At 40.8% G+C, this 18545-nt stretch overlaps 1 protein-coding gene across 1 annotated transcript in view; it reads right to left on the reverse strand.

Moving 5' to 3' along the window:
- The window catches only part of LOC119487799 (phosphodiesterase 4D interacting protein), a 114311-nt gene that overhangs the window by 64630 nt on the left and 31136 nt on the right, over positions 1 to 18545 (reverse strand). The window lies entirely within an intron of this gene.

Consider the following 18545-nt stretch of genomic DNA (forward strand, 5'->3'; position numbering starts at 1 on the left):
ATATAAAACACAGAAAAACAGCAAATCCTCACAACTGAGAAGCTGGAATCAAAGCGGCGACTCCTCTGGTTGCAAAAAGAAGTCCGATTGTATAGAAGTCTATGAGAAAATGAGCCTATTTCTCACTTGATTTATTACCTCAGTAAACATTGCAAACATGGGTTTATGGTCTAAATTGCTAGTTTCAAGTCTTCTTCAATACAGCATGATGTTCATTTAGTAAATTATGGTCCCATTTAGAGTCAAATAGACCATAATTCAGGGTATGCTTTAGGGCGTGGCTACCTTGTGATTGACAGGTCGCTACCACGGTGTTGTCCGGTCTGGGAGTTGGCCGTGTTTTTGTCTTAGAACTTTAACCTTTTCACAGTGTGTTTTCAGTTCATGAAAGTTAATTATAACCTTTTTGGTCACCTAAAAATATCTTGTTCAGCGTTCGGTTGTACTTAGTTCCACCCTTTTGTCACTTCTGGTTCCAAAAAGCCAACATGGAAACGGCCAACTCGAGGCTTCAAAACGGCAGTCGACAAACCAATGGATTCCATCACGATGACTACATCCACTTCTTATATACAGTCTATGTCTGCACTCCTGGGTGCACCTGAGAGTACCCTGATGATCTGCAAAAACACAGACATGATTTGTAAATTTGTAAACTGTATGAGTATTGTTCATTTGCCAGCAACCTTGTGAATTTTAAAATCCCAGCGTGTCCAAAACTATGTAGACAACTATGTGGCCTCAACCCCATCCAGCACCTTTTGGTATGAACTGGAAAAACTGGAACATCAAATACCAGATGTCTACATACTTTTGGCCACATACAGCGCGCATCCAGAGGTCCACATCTAAACTCCAGACACACTCACAGAGTCCTCAGAGGCCCCATGATGGAGCACCATTGGCTGACTTCTCAACACATTAGCCAGAGCGATTTGTCAATAACCAATAATCAAGATAGACGGGCCCAAAAATATATTGCTGATGACAACACTTTATAACAGTCTCAATTTGACAGAGTTTGAAAACACAAAACCGCAATAATTCATCCAAAAAAATCAAACCAGATGAGATTTCTGGTTTGTCATCTGTTCTGGGATACATGTTGTAAGAGGTAATCAGTGATTGAAGTGGACACACGCACACACACACACACACACACACACTGATGGCCAAAAATGATCATGGGAGTTAGACACAAGTGCATCACCTACACTGAAAACTGAAGACCAATTTGGAGTCGACAAGAGTTGGAGAAGAGACGGCGACCGCAGCAGCTCATCCAGAGGTCACGCACAGAGAGAGAAGACTGAATTTATTACAACACGACGTGCCCGTGAAATGAAATCATCCTAATTCTGCAGGACTTTTCCAGCATGAGAGCATAATCTAATATGAGAGAAGGGGGGCAAAAAAGGAGCATTAGAACATTTTTCCAGGCTCACTATGCTCAAACTTCTACCCCACTGAGTCCTTTTTATTATTTGGGAACAAACTCGGACCCCGTTATTAGAATCAGAAAGGATTAAAACCTGAAATTTATGGGTACAACAACAAGGGAGGATCCAAAATAATTTTCCACTGTCCCTTTCCCAATTTCTGCCCATTTGCATGCACCACTGAAGGCTGTTTTGTTGCCATGACAGTTTACTAACCCCTACCCTCTGCTTCATCTTTGTGTCAACTCCAGAGAGGTTTTAAAACCATCTCTACAGGAATAGGAGTGTAATTGGGAGTTCGCATGAGAGTGTGTGACTCTGTGGGACTGTATGAGTGTGTGTGCTTTGGATTGGCAGAGCGCTGGGAGTTTTCCCCCTTTACCGGTAACAGGAGCTCCTTGATGCCAGCTAGCTCGACATTTTCCAGCCTTGCTCTCTGGCAGTGCCAAAACCCCCTAATGCAATTCTGCAGAGGGAACGTCTGATTGTGTTTATTGTGCTGCCACGGTCCTACGGTAGACATGGTGGTTAGAAAATATCATTTGTAAACCTAATTAAATCATCAAGAGAGCCACTAAAAATATCCCCAGGAGCTAATTAAAAATCGTGGACAGATAGAAATAAGGAGACGCACTGTAGAGGATCCAGATAAAACCTGCACACTGAGTGGACGCTGAAGCATAGTTTATTATATTCAAAGTCAGGTGAGATCATTTTGATTCATACAGAGCCGTGATTAGTTCAGTATATTTACTTGCATGCCTATTTAGGGATGTTACGATACCAAAAATGTAGTAGTCGTTACCAATAACAATGAAATTCCACGATTCTCGATACCAATTTATGCTACAGTAAAAAACTAAAATAAAACAATAAATCCCATGTACCTCTACATCCACTCCTTTATTACCATTTGCATAATGGTGTTTGTTAGGAAGTTAAACAGGTCATAATTCCCTCTCTATTATCTATTTCAAATTGCTGTGAAAACATCTCCTTCAAACAACTGGATTTATTCAAATTTCTCGCCAAAAACTACATTTTACAAGATTACGTTTGATCACACCATGATAATGTTAGAATTTACCTTCACCCAATATTATTTTTTACTGAACAGAGACTGAACACATCATAATGTAAATCAATGGCACCCCCATGTTAATGTTAGCAGCAAGCTCCGTGCAGGACTGTGCCGTTTACCGGCTGCAAACAGCTAACTCTAACTAACTCTCATCCTGCCGATTTCAACACAGATTTGTTGTTCACAATGTAGCATGACCTGGGAAAAAATAGGTTGTGTCCCCTGGACACGTCGATAGTGACTTTACTTCATCCCAAACACATTTTCAATGTGCCGTTAGTCTTGAGCCCTGACAGTACCTAAGGTACCTGCAGTAGGCTACTGTAGAAAAACTAATATCGTCACATTTTCAAAATGTTGGCATTGGCACCGAAGTATCGCTTCTCGTGACATCCCTACATCGATTAACACCAATCTTGTGTCTGTTTGTTTAGAGCTGGATGTGGTTAGCCTAGCTTGGCATAACGACTGGAAGCAGGGTGAAACAGTCAGCTTTGCTCTGTCCAAACATGTTCTGTCTTGTTTGTTTAATCCATACATGAAAAAAAAGGTAAAAATGACAATTAGTAGTTTAAGTTAAGTAGTTTAAGGGAAGTTATGTGCTGGTACCATCGTGCCTGTACAAAGACCAAAGACAAATCTTGTACTCAGTAACTAGAAACTTCCCGCTCACTATCGGTCACTATTCTCACCTTGATGTTTCATCTTTAGGAACATCGGGTACTTGATGAAGGTCTAAAGGTTCAGACTATAAACAAAGCAAATTTTAGAGTTGGAGTAAATTGCATAAAAAGCCAAGGCAAAGACAGAAGTGGAGGCGAGTTCACCCTGGGTGGTGTGGACTGAGGGAGGATGCTAACTGAACATTTTTTAGATTGGCACTTTCCCCAAGTGATAATGTCTCCAGTTCTTTAACGTACACAGATAACAGAAAAAGGAGAGTAACCTGGAGGAAAATAATACAATGAACTTGAGCTCCAGGTCCGTTTGGAGAACAGACAAAGGCTGAGGCTGTCAACACACACACACAGTCATCAGCTAGTTTACAACGAACCTCTGAACAGTTTGTTCATTGACTGTTTGGGGTGAATAAATGCAGACTGCACAAATATTCAAAGAGTCAAATTTGCACAAAGTAATGCAGAAGCTCACTTTGTGCTCAGTCTCAACACCTCAAACCTGCAAAAGCTGATTTGTTTTTGACCACCCGGGGGCATCAAGAGTGAACCAACCAATACTGTAGTTACATTTGAATAGAAACTATTGAGTCGGGTGAATATGAGGGGAGAGATGAGTGATACAGTTCAACTAAAATTAGGCTTTTGAGTCAGACACTTCAAGACATTAGGTTGAATATTCAGAGAAAAGGAATGTTGTGTGTTTTCACCATTAACAAAACTGCAAATACAACCCAGCGCAGACCAGTTCGTTCTATATTTAAAACAATAAGATGGAGTGTGATGATTTGAAACAGCATTGAGTCACTCAGCCAGCTGGCTACTGCAGAGGTCACACTGCTGTTATTAGTGAGTATTAAGTCTGACCACACACACACACGCTGGATCCATATAACTGAGATTCATTACAAATGTTCATAATAAAATCACACTCAATGCCAATGTCCCTGCAACAGATTACATTACAGTTCACCCTTAAAATAGATTAATGAGGGAGGGAAGGCCACGTGCTACTGTTCTCACACACCGTTAACCAAAACTAAATACATCGAGCAACTTTTAACAAGTGTGTAAAATAACCCAATTTATTTTTCTGAGATGGAACTATATTTATTTCCATTTTGTTTTCCAGTGAATAATCTGTTCTCCTCACACCACGAGGCTCATAATGACGGACTAAACAGTTGGGCTGACGTTCAGAGAAAACACAGCTCAGTGTTTTGAGATTTATTTATTGGGAAAATTTATCAGGCAGAAAATTTAAAGACTGGCTGTCTCTAAAGCGAAGCCCGCTGAGGGGCGAGAGGGCCCGACCAAAATACAAAGTGATGTAATGAACTGCAGGCTAACATCAGTCTGGACTGTCGGCAAATAAACGTATTGCAAGGTTACAGCTAGAAGCACAAAAAAATCTAACTGTGTAATGCAGAATATAAGAGAGAGTAGCTCTAAATAAACTAGAAAAGTGCATTCAGTAGACTACACTTGGACATCTCACACAACAGATACACTCTCATTTTAATGAGAGTGTATCTCTGTTAACCAAACACACCATAGAATTCCCACTGGCTGCTAACAGCGAAATAGCTCTATTCCTACCGACATAAAAAGAGCATGGATAAGTCGCTAAATTTGTCGCTAGTCGCTTTTTAGAAATAAAGTTGCGAAGAGGCGTCTGAAAAGTCGCTAAATCTAGCAACAAAGTTGCCAAGTTGGCAACACTAGTAGTGAGAAGTCAGCAGTCTACGGCGGTATAAAACAGTCAATAAAATAGGTTTTTCAAAAAGTTTGAATCACTGCAACCAGAAGAGGTCCTTGAGCATACAGTCATAAATGAGCACAACAAATATTAGGCTGATGGGTCATGTAGTATGCAAGATTAGCCGTGGACAGACAGACACAGAGATGCATGCACACTCACGCATGCACACACGCTACCGAATACATAATCTCCTGGCGGAGATAATAAAAATGAACAGCATTACTAATCAAACTTCATTAGTGAATATGCTCAACAAGTGACTTCACATCAGTAAGGGAAACATTATAGAACTTACAGGTGGTTTGAAACGTTGCCCTAAAAATGTTGTAGCTGGATCCTTAGAGAGTGTGCCAAGTATGCCATTAATCAGGCACAGTTAACTGTTTGAATCTGTTGTGTGGGACCAACATAAAAAAGCACAGTTGCGAACAATGAACAGCTAACCATCCGTGGTAAGCTGTTGCTGTGCATTAAGCCATTTTTTGGTGAAAATATGAATGTCTTGAGCCTACTAAGCACACTGATGTACAGTGGAGAGGTGAATAAACAGCTGGAGTGGTTTTAGAAGTCTTTGTGGCATTTTGATATTCAATTCAATTAAATTTATTTTTATATAGCATCAAATCATAACAGAAGTTATCTCAAGACACTTTTCATATAGAGCAGGTCTAGACCGTACTCTATAATAAGAGACCCAACAAGAGATGCACCATGAGCATGCACTTGGTGCAACAGTACTCCCCTTTAACGGGTAGAAACTTTGGGCGGTTGGGTTGAGAGAGAGAGAGAGAGAGAGAGAGAGAGAGAGAGAGAGAGAGAGAGAGAGAGAGAGAGATGCACAGAGTTGCAAAGCAACCACAATAATAGCACAACAGCTATAAGTAGTAATACAAAGAGGACTAATAACAATAATCAATAGCGGTGGATGTAATAGAGTGATAATAGAATAATCAGTAATAATAGCCTGAATAATAATAATAGAAATATTACTACTAATAATAATGTCAGTAATAGTTACAGTAATAATAATACAAATAAGGCTGATAATAATGATAGCATATTGAATCCATTGTGACTACAGCCATATCTGCAATAAGCTACCATTGCCCTTGCCAATGTATCAAGTTAAATCCCCTCTTTGAAGCAAAAATCCCATAAACATATTGCTATTTAACAGTCCTGCTTATTTATTTGCAACATTGCCCACAATGGTCTAATAAAACAAGAGGTATTAAAATAATGGCAAATAAAACTCCCTGACAAATCTCAACCATCTCTGTTTACGACATTATCTTGTTTATATCTTGAGTGAACAGAAATACAATAAAAATCGTATTCAAACAATATGAAAACATGATCTCATGACTTAAATAAGCCCCGTTCAAAACTCCCATCGGTAGATCACGTATTTTAACCTCACAAACAGTCATAGCTGCAAAATCAACAAGTCGTCCCCCACAGGACGCTCAGTTGGTTCAAACCACAAGGCAACAAAATAAATCAGGGCTAATAAGCAGTTTTCACTTCTATAATGGGAACTCAGAAAAATAAAATGTCTCAGGAGACTTTTACAGATCTCCGTGTGTCACAACCGTTGGAGACAGAAGACATTACAGGGGGTGGAGGATAACTGATCGTAGACTTCATCTGCCTCCTCTCACTTTCCCTCACTCTTTGGTTTAGATGAAAATCATTCCCAGATGTGGTGGCAGCAGCTGTATGTGAGTGAAGGATGGTGCGGTGTGAAGGAGGTGGCAGTGGAGGGTCTATTGGTGGGGAGTCTTCAGCTCAGTGCCAGCCTCCCATCAGGATTTTTTGGGATGGATCTGCACCGATGGATGGAGTGTTTCGGCCCGAAGGCTGCTCGATGCCTTTTCCAGTCCGTCTGCCAACGTTAATGCGGTAAAAAAAAACAGACAAAACAAACAAAAAAAATACCCGACTATGTGACATGTTAGCTTCCAACAAGTTCATTTACAGACGTTACGCTTATTTTCTAACCCTTTAAATGGGGTTTGATGCTGTGCGAAAGCATAATGTGCATCCCGTAATGTGCATAGCGAGGATTAAACTAAGTGTTGCACATCAAGATGAGGTCAAGACGAGTGCATTGCATGCAGCCTGCGGCGGCGGTTTTCGGTGGGTCGCGCGGCTGAAAAAAACCCTGGCTGGCCTCCGTGTTTAGCTGCAGCGCTCTCTGCGTTTCCATGGCTATTTACTCCGAGCGCCATTGTTTTGCTTTAATGATGCCAAGAGAACAAGAGGCATGAAGCAAAACAGGATCTGAATCTCTTTAACAGCAACACACTGACTCCAGACGTTCTGGTGCAGACTGCGGCTGCAGAGCGAGGCCCGAGCTGGAAGTGGATTATTCACCTCTTCTCCACAGCGGGGACAAGCGAGGGCCCGGGCCAACTCTACTTTATAACACAGGATCAAAAGCACTGTTCATTTATGTGGACCCGAAGCCTGCCGGCAAATCATCTCGGCTGACATGGGGGTTCTGAGAGAAATCACATTAAAATGGTTGTTTGGGATGAAGCAGCGGACATAAATAACAAGCAAACTCTGTTTTTGCTCTGTAAGGTTCTGCAGCAGAAGGTTTTAGGGTACATATCGGTGTTCGCTGCTCGGCCAAAGTCTTCATTTTGTTCTACGTGACCTGAGGAAACCAGGACATTACTGCTGTGAATCTGAAGTTACAGTAACTGAGGTTAGGGAGCAGGTCCACGGCTAAAAAACACTTCTAATCGCATGTCAAACATAATTTCCTCCATACACATTGCTTTTCAGACCCATTCATCCTCTCATCTCTGTTTTTTTATCCCCTCTCTTACCCAATATTGTGCATGCCTTGAGGCTGGCTCCAAAAGCTAGTCAAACCCCATAGACCCTCATGTTAAAATGCCCAACTTTACAGCAGAAATAAACATGTTTACAGCCTGGTACAAAAAACGGTTTTGGTCTCTATAGATAATTTCCCTGTTCATGACAACTGTACGGGGGTTGGATTTTTATATAACTCATCCATTTAAATTGTATTAAGGCTTAAAGTTGGGCATAATTGAGGGCGTAGTCGCTTTGAGTGACAGGTAGGTGCTGTACGATGATCCACCTCTTTGCCTCTTAGCTTCACCCTGCTCTTCAGAATCCTATGGTTGACGTCACGGAGACTAAGTCTATGGATCTTCCCCTTTCTCACATCCATCAATCCATCCTCAACGTCCCATACATCCCCTCCATCCTTAAACCTTTAATCATATAATGTTGTGGCATGGTTCTTGCTAGGAAACTGTACATCCTGTGTGTTCAATGATGCAAATTTGGTATCTTTTTGGTCTAGATACTCTTTTTCAATGCCTTACTTTACATTTTTCTATGTGTATGTTTGTGTGTTCATATTGGCTTTTTGTCTTTTGGGGGATTATTTCGCCGTAACAAATCAGTAGAGACTGACGTGTCCGTCAACGTCATTTCAGTCGATACAGATGTGGCTTCAGGTACTAAGAGCACTTAACATTTATATGACGATTAAAGGAATAAGTTGATTTTAGAGTTTTTATTTCTATAAGTTAATTTACAAAAGCTTGTGCAGCTGCATTAATCTCATCCATGCTATTTGCTATTTTTGTATCCATTTTTGTGTTCTTATTTTCGTGCTCAGGCACAGGAGGACGACACTCCCAGTCTTTATCCCGCCTACAAACATTTGGCTTGGCTGTGTCTCCAGCCAGTGGAAACTGACGAATTACTGAAAAAAATCTGAGGTGTGAACAGCAATTCAGGAGGTCTGGAGCCAGGCTACATTTTCTACAATGACCTTCAGTGTTCAAATGTATCTTAACACAAACAGCTATAAGCTATACATATGTTAGATTTGTTTTGTTTATTAAATAACAAAAAAATAGTAAAAAATAAAAAAATCTAATGAGAAAAGATTTAAACAAGACTTATACTCTGACTAAGCAATCGCTGCACTTCACAGCTTTCATAACTCTTTGGTGCTATGGACACAAATCAGCTGGTTCTCCGAAACTGAGGTTCAATACACAGCTGTCTCTAAAATTGTGAATCATAGAAAATAAATAGGATGAGGTTGGTTTGCAGTGGAAACCACAGTTTTCTATATTCGACCAACCAGTCACAGGGTAAAAGGTTACAGCTACCATAGTGTGTGTGGAGTTAACAGTCTATTTCAGTTTAAACCACATCTGATGTCATGTATTTTGTGGGGGACATGGAGTCATAAATGCAGTATCTGATTCAGGGCGGCCTGGGTCATTTCTCCCTGCTGGCTGACTGAAAGGCCTTCTGGGGCCAATCAACAAGAAGGCCCATCCATCGCTACAAAGACTGTATTTTATATCACGCAGAGTGCCTTCACGAGATACACAAAGATCACTCCCTGCCAGGTGGAACCCAAGCTGGACAGGCCCAGTTTTACTGGACGGGTGATTTTAAAAGGCTGGAACTGACTCCAGGTCTGCGGGAGCGCGCGCTCAATTGGATCAGGATCAGATGTTCCGGCACCACTTCCCCTCCTGACCCAGGCTGTCTGAGATACCTGACCCCCGGAAGTGAGCGCAGGCTGTGACCGATGGCCCGTAGCCCGGAGCTGGAGTTGATGGTGCAGCGTGATACTCCCAGAGAGGGAGGGAGGAGAGAGGGGAGTACGGCCTGAACTCAGGCAGCTCCTGGGGCTGAAATACAGCTGCTGCTGCTGCTGCTGTTGATGATGATGATGATGATGGCTGCCAAAGAGGAAACCTTGTCAATGCAACACTGACAGGTCAGTGCAACCTGTGTGTCATTGTCCAAGTTTATAGAATGAGTGGATTTCTAGTTGACCTCCAGGGATATAGTATGTCTACATATACTGTATCTGATTCTGTATGTGTGCATGAACATTCCCGTGCCTGTAGATATGCTGACCTCTCACCCCTGTATGTATATCGGTGTATTAATTGCACTGTTTTGCCCCGACGGAGGCAGAAAAATCCAAAATCGGAGCCAACAAACAGCTTTTTCTGGATGCAGATCTGACGCTCTTTTACAGTGCCGCCTGCGTCCCTCCTTCATTCAGAGGTGTGAGCGCTGTGAGTCAGCCAGACAGGAAATTACCTCATCCAGGGACTGAGGGGATGGGGGATCAACACAAAGATAAAGGCAGAGTGTACTCAAGAGGAGGGGGGGTTAAAGGGTAATAGGAAAGAGGAAAGCTGAGATCAACAGAGAACGAGGGGGGGGTGCTTTACAGCTGGGGGCCAATATGTGCATCCAAATCCAAATGTTTGTGCTGCAACTTATAGCTGATTAAAACAAATGAAGAAGTTTTGATAATCAATTAATCATTCCAGTCATTTATAAAGCAAAATTGTGAAAACATTCTCTGGTTCCAGTTTGTCCAATCTGAGGATTTACTGATTTTCCACGTTATCAATTGCATAGCGTCGGCTTTTGGACTGTTGGTTGTACAAGGCAATTGAAGAACATGGCATTTTCATTTGAATCGTGATTCATTTCATGATTGTCCATAGTTTAAATTATGATTTATCGCAAATTAATTGCTAAATTTGTATCACTTCAAAATGTACCTTAAAGGGAGATTTGTGAAGTATTTAATACTCTTATCAACATGGGAGTCAACAAATATGCTTGCTTTATGCAAATGTATGTATATAATTATTGGAAATCAATTAACAACTCAAAAAAATTACAAATTTTGTCCAGAAACCCTCACAGGTACTGCATTTAGCATAAAAAATATGCTCAAATCATAACATGGCAAAATGCAGCCCAACAGCCAACAACAGCTGTCAGTGTGTCAGTGTGCTGACTTGACTATGACTTGCCCCAAACTGCATGTGATTATCATAAAGTGTTCATGTCTGTAAAGGGGAGACTCGTGGGTACCCATAGAACCCATTTTCATCCAGATATCTTGAGGTCAGAGGTCAAGGGACCCCTTTGAAAATGGCCATGCCAGTTTTTCCTCGCCAAAATTTAGCGTAAGTTTGGAGCATTATTTAACCTCCTTCGCAACAAGCTAGTATGAAATGGTTGGTACCAATGGATTCCAAGTTCTCTAGTTTCATATGATGCCAGTATCTTCACTCTAAAAACTGGGCCCACTACAATCTTCAAATCACAATTTGCGTTAATGTGTTAAATAAATTAGTGGCGTGAAAACAAATTTAGCCCTACACGATACAGAGTGTATACTATGTGCTTTACTGAGTGCATATGAACATAATAAAAAAAGTACATAAGCAGCAAAGATACTGTATGTATGTGCTCTTATTTCATCCTCATGTAGGAATCAGGGTCTCCAACCAATGGGAATGCACACATTCCCTGCAGAACAAAGAGGGTGACATCATGTAGTATTCGTCATGACGACCACATCATCAATCACACATCATCTGATTGAGTTTTCTCCTCCTCTCTCCATCCTGATCCCTCCCTTTCTCCCTCCATATGAATCATACAGTCAGTTATCTGTCAGACAGGAGGAGTCAGGGGGGAATTTAGCATTTAGAGGTTTAAGGAGAGTGAAAGAAATAAATAGAGAAGGAAACAGGATTTACTATATGGCCAAAAGTATGTAGACACACCAGTACTTCAGTGTACTTTTGGTCCGTTTTCCTGGTTTAATTTGCCTAATTTTTCATTGATGTGACAGCTCGACAACTGTTGAATTTGTTCAACATCTGAAAACTCAATATGTAAGGAAACTGTCCAAAATGACGGCACAACATAAACGCCCAGATATAATGACAAGTTTTGGCTCTTCTACCCAGGAGATCTCTCCCTTCATTTGTCTCTCTCTCACAGAAACGCTTCATCATAAGCCAAATGATTCAAACACAAACCACCCACACACCTCCTCTTTACATCACAGCTCGGATCTCTCACCGACAGAGAGAGAGAATCTATCGGAGGTGACCATTTTCTTTGTGTCTCTGCTTCTTTTCTGTCTTCTCTGTCCCTCCAGTTGGGATCAATAGCCTCCTATAATTGAGTCTGAGTATGCAACATCACTTCATACAGAACAGAAATTACATTAAATCCATAATCCAGTTTGATGACCGTTCCCTGGGAGCTGACGGAAGTTTGAAAGTTAATCAGTGCAAAATTTGACGCCTAACTACAGACTGTAGATTTAATGATACAATTTAAAGGGGACATATCATGCTCATTTTCAGGTTGATACTTGTATTTTGGGTTTCTACTAGAACATGTTGACATGCTTTAATGTTCAAAAAACACATTATTTTTCTCATACTGTCTGTCTGAATATACCTGTGTTCACCCTCTGTCTGAAACACTCTGTTTCAGCGCCTGTCTCTTTAAGGGCCCCTCCAGAAAAAGCTCAGACTGCTCTGATTGACTTGAGAGAGCAATATAGTGCACCTTTGTAAAGGTAGTTCTCAAGTTGTGGGCGGTATATTCTAATGAGCCTGCATGTGACATAGGAAGGGGAGCCAAATCTGAATGGCTTTTTGAATCACATGTTTTCTGATTTAGGCAGCCCACAAAAACTGATTGGGTTGTTTTATTTCACAGCTTGTGTGTTGGCACTTCGGATGCCCAAATGTATGTGCACAAGCACTGAAAAAGTGAGTTTTTCATGATATGTCCCCTTTAAGACGCTGCTTAGATCTTCTTAACAAGTGAAGAGACCTATCAGAAAGCAAAAACATGGCAGCCTTCACCATCAGTGACTCTGCTCAGCAATTACAGGTTGCTTACAGTGACGAACCCACAGAGAGAAACACTGGTGTATCCTAGATCATTTACAACACTATAGGTTTATGTTGCAGCCATTAAATTCTATGTTTTTGAGAAGCTTTGGTGGATGGCTTGAAACACTACGATGCCCATGAGCCTCAGTTGCAACTTTTGTCGAAGCACAGACTGTATATAAGAAGTAGACGTAGTCACCGTGACGTCACCCATTGGTTTGTGGATTATGGTTTTGAAACCTCGAGTTCAGCATTTTGGCTGTCGCCATCTTGGTTTCTGGCAGTCGCCATCTTTGTTATTTGCAACCAGAAGTGACACGAGAGGGTGTAGCTAAGTACGACCGAACGCTGAAAAAGACATTTTTAAATGAACATCATGCTGTATTGAAGAAGACTTGAAACTAGTGATTGAGACCATAAACTCATGTTTACAATGTTTACTGAGGTAATACATCAAGTGAGAAGTAGGCTCATTTTCTCATAGACTTCTATACAATCAGACTTCTTTTTGCAACCAGAGGAGTCGCCCCCTGCTGGCTGTTAGAAAGAATGCAAGTTGAAGGCACTTTGGCTTCACTTTTCAGACCCGGAGGTTGCCCCATTGGTCACCTCACACCACCTTTGAGAAAATGAACAGAACTTTTACTTCTGAAACCGTTGACACTCAAAATAACGTTTTAATAATGCCGACTCAGACACCTGTCAACCAAGAAGCAAGCGAGAAACTTTCCTTCAAGCATTAACATCTCTGCGATAATAATGTCAGCGCTCTGTTGGAGATAGCATCTAGAGGCTGTTAGAGGCAGTGCTTCATCTCGCCACTGGCTTCAGCCTGGTTTTGTCCGCTTGACCGCAACAAGTATTTTGTCCTACAGAGCTGGCAGAGAAGTTGCATCCACGATATCAAACATCTATCCGGCGCTGCATGTGTTTGCTGACTGTTGGCCGTTCTGCTGGAAAGACTTGATTCCTGCAGATCTGACAGGAAATCATCCCGCTAAGCTAATCTTCCACAACCCTCCTCTCGCTCGGCGGCGGTGCCAGAGCTAATCAGGAGACGTCAACACGCACATACACACTCGGTAATGAGCACATGCAGAAAAACACACTCTGCCGCACGGCCGAACAGTTGAAAACAATGATTATGACAATTCATCTTTCACGTCGACGCGCACGCCAGACCTCAGGGTCAACAAGGAAACCAGAGAGAGTCAGCACAATCTGCATGTCTAAACACGGGGTCATTACCAAACCGTCTCCTGAGCAGAAACCAATACCTGCTCCCAAGCTGCTCCGCACACATGCAGGCAGCATGGACAAGGCCACGCAAATACTTTCCATCAGTTTGTGTAAGCAAATGATAAACACGTTACATCTAATCATAAAAGCATGGATTTCATGTTACGGTTGGGGCAGCGCTTTTGCGGCCAAAATGTCCAGTTTTCCCATGGTTGTATTTCAGAGGGAGAGTAGGTCTGTGTCTCATTTCTGTGTGTTTATGGCAGATCTAAATTATGGTATCAGGTTCGCCCCAAACTGAACCAACTGCCAACTGTCATGGCCGACCCTCCCATACAGGCCACTTTTGTCTCTGGGAAGTAGTGTAACCCAATCTATCCCCGAATTTCTGGCTCTCCGCTTGGATTCATTTTTGCCGTACGGGGAGAGAGAGAGCAGACAGGTCTGAAAAAACAAACACAGACCTTCAGAACAAAGTTAGCGGTTCTTTTTTTGTTTTTTCCCCAAATAGAAAGCAGAGGAAATGCTGCCGGCAGAGCCACGTTTTGTGAATGAAGCCCAGCTGACAAACAGAGCCGGATTTGGACTATAAAGACTTTATGATGTTTGTGTGTGCAAGCCTGAGTTTACACAGCCACACACACGCACACACATATATGTATGCACAGACAGACACTATCATGACTGTAATGACAGGGAGACGCATGCTAATGACGCATCTTCATGTTTCTATAATCAGTACTACTACAGTATGTTGTGTCACTTCACTTGCAATACACAAGTATTCCAATAGATGGCGATGTTACAGAGGAAAGGCAGGTGTCGAGAAGCTTAGAAAGCCTTCACTCAGCATGTAGGTCAGGACACAATGATGATCACAGGGAAATTAAAATGATCGCAGAATTATTCTGAGGAAACTGTTCTCCATTGCTGCAGAATGTAAAGCTGACAAATCCCTTTTCAGGCCCTCCAACATAAAGACTGCTGAGCACAATATGACAGGATGCATATAATAATAACATAAGCACGGTAAGGTCTGTTACATAAGCCCCCGTAAGAGAGGATCAATCTTTTGCAAGGTTGAAAAAAAGTATTGAAAATTATTTAAAAAAGACATAAGTTCGGCAAAATGACGACTCATGGTATACTCTGCATAGAGTCCCTTTTACAAATGTGTGCTTCATTGAAAACAATCATGAAACTTCCTTAGGCAACTATTGTATTCTATGAATATGAGCTGAATAACTCTTGATATATATGTATTGGGGCTATCAATAGATTAAAATATTTAATTATGATTAATCGCATGATTCTCCATGATTAATCACAAATTAAGAGCAATTTTTTTATCTGTTCAAAATGTACCTTAAAGGGAGATTTGTCAAGTATCTAATATATATATATATGTATATATATATATATATATATATATATATACATATATATATATATATAAACAATGACAGTTTTTCCTTGCCAAAATTCAGCGCAAGTTTGGAGTGTTATTTAGCCTCTTTCATGACAAGCTCGTATGACATGGTTGGTAACCATGGTTTTATTCAGTTTTCCAGTTTCATATGATGCCAGTATCTTCACTCTAGCTTTAAAACTGAGCCCACTACCACCTTCGAAAGTTCAATAGCAATAATGCGTGTAAGAAATGAGTGCCGTTAAAACGAATTTGCGTTAACGCGTTATGATCACGTGAACTTTGACAGCCCTAATTTACTCAAATAGTTTTTTGTCTATATGGCTGATTTTCTCTCTTATGGAAGGGGAATTTGTCTCGGACAAGTTTTGTGCATATTGACAATCAAAGATCACTGCTAATTTTAGTACAATTCATTTATGGATTATTTTTTGGGCTGTGGAACAAAATGTATTCATTGATTCATTGACTTCCACTTGTAATTTTTCTAAATATATATGCTTTACATTTAGAACTAAAAGGAAGGGAACAGCTCATGATGAATCTGCAACACACTCCCCCTCATTAAATTTAATTTAAGAATGATGACAAGTTATCTATAAGCAACATAAATACCATTCATCCTACCAACTGATAAAAAGTTTGCTCTGTGCACTGTGAAGGAGTTTTACATTATGGATATGCTCATATTCTGATTCCGAAATATTAAATATCTACCCGATCAAATTGTGTACTGGTGATATCGCACAATGGTGCCTGAAAGATCTGAATAGACAACTGCCAAACCTCAAACTAAACAAACTTGTTTTTTAACAAAGTATGCTGCACAACAACATAAGCAAAATTTTAACTCCTGTTTTTCAGCTCTGGCAGAAGTTTAAAGCCGGTAGTTTACGCAACACAAAAAAACTAAAATGTGGAGGGTTTACACAGGAAAAATAGAAAGTTTGTAGAGCATTTTGCCTTCAATTGTGGCAACCAATGGTGGTCAACTACTGGTCAACAAGGTCATGATTATTTTCAGGCGGCATAGGTTTGTCTAACTTAGTCAGAGTCGTACTAGTGTCCACGCTGTCAGAGAAAACACAAAACACACTTTCCTTTGTAGAAAAGTGAGAGTGCATGAACTCTTGTAGCTTCATAGGTACAAACATCTCAGCTGTTTTCTTGTATTCTAGAAACCTTAATGTCTTTAAACTAATGAAGGTCACGCATCCAGGCGGCTCAGCTACAAGCACGTTATAATCCAAGTGTGCATGTGTTGGTTTATATGCTGAGGATGCGTTCACTGTTGGCTTGTAATTACAAAAATATGTGGCTGGTAATTAGCTGCTGGAATGTTTTCATTTTGAGGTTTGAGGCTTTCGTCCAACAGAAGCTCCGTACACACACACACACACACACAAACGCACGTTTGTGAGGGAATGTCAGTGGACAGTGTGACCAGTGAATGGCTGAGCATCGACTGAACAGATATTTGCATAGATGGACTCATGTACTCCACAGACAGTGTTGGCCTACAGTATATGTATATAAAGTACAGTATGTGTGCAGTTGAATTGGTGTGTGTGTGTGTGTGTGTGTGTGTGTTTGTGTGTATGTGTGTGTGTACACTGGATGTGTGCCCTCCTTTTTGTTGTCTGTGGATGGAAATCAAAGGGACAGAGAGCGGAGCCCGAGGGTCTCGCTGCACTGAACCATCAGCTGGCAGGATGAGAAGCGACTGTATAATGAGACAAAGAGGAAGGGTGGGGAATGGGGGTGGGGGGTAAAAGGAGGAATGGATGACATGATGGAGGGAGGAGGAGGAAGAGGATGGAGCTAAAAAAAAGGGAGATGTAGGATTGAATCAGGGCAGAGGTCGACCTCATTTCACAATGTGAGCCAATTAAAACCAACACAGCGTCCTCTGGGTCATGTTCAGTGGTGGACGGGCATTCGTCTTCAATGTGTCCTGGTTTGGTGTCCAGTCTCATATACCAGTAGTCAGTGTTGACTAGGGCTACCCACTCTTAGTCAATTAGTCGACTAATCGGTCGTTTTGGTCTTTTTCAACTACGATTTCTTTAGTCGATTAGTTGTTTTTCATGCTTTTTTCATGATAAATGACTTATTTCCACGAAACTTATGAGCACATCGCTGGTAAATACAAGATTTAAAGTGGTGCTTTTGTGTTCAGTTTGACAGATCTGTCGTTAAATCAACTAATCGATTTAAATCGTATGAGTGTTAGTCGACTAAGAATTTCTTTGGTCTAATACAGCCCTGGTGTTGACAACCAAAAGCTTTCTCTGACCTTTAAAGAATGCCTAATAAAGATGCTTTGTTGCAGTGGATGGATGTATTAAGCTCGGATTCACAGCAGTTATAATGGATTGCAGCAATGACTCAAAGTCAAGCTACAAAGATGAATACTCTTTAGTGCAGCTTTAACATTTAAAGAAACTGACGCTTTAAATTAACATAACAAAAGTCTTTTGTATAGTAATTTAAAGGGGACATTTTAAATGGAGAAAATGTCAGTGCTTTTGCTCATATTTGGGTATCTGGAGTTCCTACCAACCCACAAATTGTGAAATGAGACAACCCAGTCCGTTTTTGTGTGCTGTCTAGATCAGAAACCATCTAATACAACAAGCCATTCAGATCTGGCTCCCCTTCCTATGTCACATGCAGGCTCATTAGAATATACCGCTCACAGCTTGAGAACTAACTTTGCAAATGAGCACCATATTTTCTTACAAGCCAATCAGAGCAGACTGGGCTTTTGGGAGGGGGTCTTAAAGAGACAGGCGCTAAAACGGCTAAAAATAATGTGTTTTTGGAACATTAAAGCATGTAAACATGTTCTAGTAGAAACCTAAAATACAAGTATTAACCTGAAAATGAGCATGACATGTCCCCTTTAATCTATTGTTAATATAAATATTATAGATTAGTGCAGCAGTGGTAGCGAATGTTTGACACATACCATATGTACAATATGCATGTGTGATACATTAAAGAAAACTTAAGTTGTAGACACACTTGAAGCAGTGGTGGAACAAGTATACTCATTTTACTATAAGATAAGTAAAAGTAGCAATACTACTCATAAAAAATATTCTACTTTTACTTGAAAATACCAAAGTCTCATCAGCAAAATGTACAACAAATGTAATATTAGAAGTAAA

This window comes from Sebastes umbrosus, chromosome 5, assembly GCF_015220745.1.
Source record: "Sebastes umbrosus isolate fSebUmb1 chromosome 5, fSebUmb1.pri, whole genome shotgun sequence".
NCBI lineage: Eukaryota > Metazoa > Chordata > Actinopteri > Perciformes > Sebastidae > Sebastes > Sebastes umbrosus.